Below are 4475 nucleotides of genomic sequence, written 5' to 3'. Positions count from 1 at the left end.
TCGAGTGTTATTTTGTTTTGTATAGACGAACTTAATGTAAATTATTAGAATACATGTTGTAGACATTGTATGTAAATTTTTAAGGAGTAATGCCAGTTCTAGTTGGCAATGTATATCAATATTTTGATTCAAAATTATGAAATATGACTTAGTGATATTAGATGGAATTATAAGTAAGATAAATAATAGGCTTGCTTGGGTTTAGTGGATTACGTCCATTGGACCCTTGCGCCAGTCATGGCCCGAAATTTGGGTCCTGACAGATTTCTACCAATGAAATCATTTACATCTTTACTCAAATCAAATCAGTTTAATCACACACGCTCCCGTGAAATCAAATATTATTGAAGCTTATGAACAAATTCGTAAATCGCCTCATATGGGAGGAGTTAAATCCAACATCATAGTATAAATAGGGGAGCTGTGAAAAATCTTATTGTTCTCACCATGCAAAAGAATATGTATAGAAAACCCAAAAAGATATCCCTCTCTAGTAGGTAATAGAAATAAGAACTCGTGGACCCACTTCCACATAATAACATCTGGGAGCTCCACTCCACTGGTCCCATAGCCATGGCGGTCTCAACGATGGTGGCCAACATCAGAGAAATCAAGCGATCGTAACCGTGTATATCACTTGTGGCCTAGCCTTGTTTATCATCCCATGGCCTTGCCACGTATAATCACAGAACATGGTGTTAGTATAAGCCCTACAAGCCAATATGTGGCTGTATGGGAATTGCAATTTAGAGATATTCATGTATGACATTTTGTTATTCATAATAGCAGTAAGCTAGTTCTTTATCCATAAGTTTGTGATTTAATTACTTTTTTGTACTTATGTAGATAAAGCCCATGGAACTATATATGCCTTGCAAAGGAATTGTATTTGGATACAATTATGAGATCCTTATGCATTAAAGCATTGTTCTTAAAAGTTTCTGATCATTGTATTATTGAGACAAGGCATCTATAATGCTCAAAGATTGGCACATGTTTTGTTCCTTACTTGTGAAGTAAGCAATCGTTTTCATAGGTTGAAGTATAAAGATACTTGGAACTAGCATGTGGGTGCTTGCCATGGGAAAACGAGTTCACTAAACATGACCCATCATGAGAAGTGCATTTGGTATTTCACTCAAGTGTCTATGCAATACTTCTCATGTGTCAGTTGTGTAAATACTCCTTAAACTTGAGACACTAGGTTTGTAATACTCTGTACATTGATATGGTGACCAATAAAGCTTATCAGATGCCAATTAAGGCATAATAAGGTATTTTGGGTGCCAAGGAGATAAGAGGAGGCAAGTGAAAAATTTTAGAATAACATAATATTAAAATATTAATATTTAATCGGATGTCGAAATCAGTAATGAAGAAAGATCATATGGTTGATCCAAGTGGGGGAGAAGAAGTACGAATGAATTTTAGAGATAAATGACGTAAGTGAGATACGCGTGATTTTGTTAAGTAGAGCTAGCGCGGATAAGTAAATATTTAAATATTATGGTGATACTGCGTTGAAGTGTAATTTTGATATTTTGGGGTACACGTGCAGAGAAAGAAAGATAGATGAAAATTTAAATTTTTAAACGTGTTTTAATTATGAAAGTTGAAAGATTATTTAGTAAAATTAAATGGGAGAAGTAAATAAACAAATAATAGAATACTAATAAAAGTATATATATAAAAAAAAAAAACAGAGAAAGACCAACATGGGCAACCGCCCATGTGGTCAATTAAAATGTCAACAAATTTTTTTATGGTGGTAGAGGCCAGCCAAATTGATAAGTGAACTGAAAAAAAAAAGAAGAAATGAATGAAAAATGGAAGGAGAGAAAAGAAAAGTCAAAGTCGATTGTGAGGGAAAAGTCAGCTATTTAAAAAAGAAAGAGAGAAGTCGATGTGAGAGAGAGAGCAAAGGGGAAAGCCGTCGGCTAAGAGAGAAAGAGAGGGTTGGAAAAGAGTAAAAAAATGGCGGCTACCGCCACTTAGAGGAGTAAAGAGAAAGGCCTTGTGTTGCAAAATTTTGAGAGGAAAAAGCCAGAGTTTTGCTGTAAATTTTGAAACGGAAATAAAAAGAGTTTTGTTGCAAATTTTTAGAAGGAAATAGAAAGAGTTTTGCTGTAAATTTTTAGAAGGAAATAGAAAGAGTTTTGCTACAAATTTTGAGAGGGAAAAAAAAGAGTTTTGCTGCAAATTTTGAGAGGAAAAAGAAAGAGTTTTGCTACAAATTTGAGAGAGAAAACAAGGGTTGCTGTTGTTGGGTTTGTGGGGGAGTAAACAAAGGCTTAAGCTACCGATTTGTGAGTGAATAGAGGGAGAAAAAAGGAAAATAAAGGTGCTGCCGACCAAAGAGAAAGAGGAGAAGAAGAAAGAGAGAAAGAAACGGGAAAAGGAGAAAGAAAAAAAAAAAAAAGAGATAAAAATAAAAATAAATAATAATTATTTCTTTGGGCCTCGAACAACGCATTTGGCAAAGTTGGTCCGGTGGGCTGCAACATTTTACTTGGGTTAGCATTTGAGCCCAATTGAGGTAAAAATTAAAACCAAGCCTTTTCTTTATGGATCCATTATGAAGTATGTTGTTTGGGTTTAGTCCAATTCATTGGGTTGAATGTGTGATACAATGACATAGAATAAGTTGAATTATTTGGTATAAATGTCCTAGAATTGTTAGATAATATTTAAAATATGAAAATTAGTGTAAATACAATACATAAAGGTAAATGTTAATAGTAAGAAAATCAATAATAGATTTAGCTAGTTTTAAAATAATAATGATAATAGTAATAATGAGTGAATGGTGAGGATGAAAAATGTGAATTAGATTAAGGATTAATTGATTGAAGTGTTGTCGCACACGTGTATAATTAAATATATTGAGTTTGAATTGTTCCTACGAAGTGCCAAGTAAAGATAGTACACTATAGTGGCGTGCCGGAAGAAATAGCGAGCGACCTGCAAGTAGAGATAGTTAGAGACACCTTCAAACAAATAGCAACTTGATATCTCATTATTACAAGGTGAGTGAACTTCCATTAAAATGTTTTGGGATATACACATTTATGTTTGATTGAATCCTCTAAAACATTTCATTGGTTTTTCTTCAAGAACTTGCACAGGAACAAGCCTTTATGAAATATTTTTACGTTATGAAATGGATTGTCTGATGAATTCATGTGTTTCTGTATAATGTTGATATATATATACTATGTCATAAATGGTACCATTGCGTGACAAATGCAACCGTGCATGTGCGGGGTTAGTGTGCACTTACCGGTGATGACGGTGGTGAGGGAGATGGATGGTGATACTGCCTGTGTGCACAATATGGGGGGATGTACACAATGGCATTATATGTGCACGATGTGAGGGGATGTACACAATGGCATTATATGTGCACGATGTGAGGGGATGTACATGATGACTCCGGTTATGTGCACGATATGGGGGGATGCACATGAGCTGGGTGAGACACGATGACTCCAACTATGTGCACGATGTGGGGGGATACACATGAGCTGGGTGAGATGGGGTGTCCGGCTATGTGCAAGTTGTGGAGGGATGCACATGAGCTGGATGAGATGTGGTGGTATACAAATTGATATATGCTTAAGTATATGTATATGCAATAGAAAGATCATGATTATAATATGTGATTATATGGCATGATGAATCTTGAAAATTTTCCATTTACTTGTGAATTGATTTTATTGCAGCGAGAAACATTTTGTTTATACTGCCTTGCTTGGATGATTGCTAGAAATTTCCTCTCTTTCCAATTTCATGCTGAATATGGTTCCTTCATCATTAAATGATTTAATAATCAGGGGTTAAATGGAGGGATTTTTAATAAGAACTTGAACTAAGTTGCATTGTTTTTTAACTTAAGTGCATCATGATATCTAAACTTTCCTTAACGTTGCTTGTTCCCTTCCTATGTTCACTCACTGAGTTTATACTCACGTTTTTAAACTTCATGTTTTAAGTTTTTCCTCTGAGTCATAGGTGATTGGATTCTAGGACGAGGTGTTCCTCCCTATCCATTGCTCCGTAGGTTTACCATGACATTAGATGTCAGCAACCGTGCCTAGAGTCACTCCGCTAACGGTCAAGGTTTAATTATGTGTATATGAATACTTGATGTGAAATGTTAAGATTCATTGGTCAAACTATATATTTGTATTATGGTTGATGATGCCATTCTGAATGCATAGTTGGGATTTATGAATTGTTTTCAAAGGAACTATATTTGAACGCTATAGATTTTGAATTTTAAATGAGTATGGATTAATGTATAAGATTCTTTAAATAGGCTTGCTCGGGCTTCGTGGGTTAAGCCCATTGGGCCCTTACGCTGGTCATGGCCTAAAACTTGGGCTGTGGCAAGGTTGTCTTATATGTGGAGTGTTATGCTTTAATTTCATCCCTACGGGTGTCACGATCCGGAACTCCCCATCGAGCCCGTGACA

This window comes from Theobroma cacao, chromosome 6, assembly GCF_053813885.1.
Source record: "Theobroma cacao isolate CCN51 chromosome 6, ASM5381388v1, whole genome shotgun sequence".
NCBI classification, from domain to species: Eukaryota; Viridiplantae; Streptophyta; class Magnoliopsida; order Malvales; family Malvaceae; genus Theobroma; species Theobroma cacao.
The sequence above is the reverse complement of the archived record's forward strand: the minus strand, read 5'-3'. Positions refer to the sequence as shown.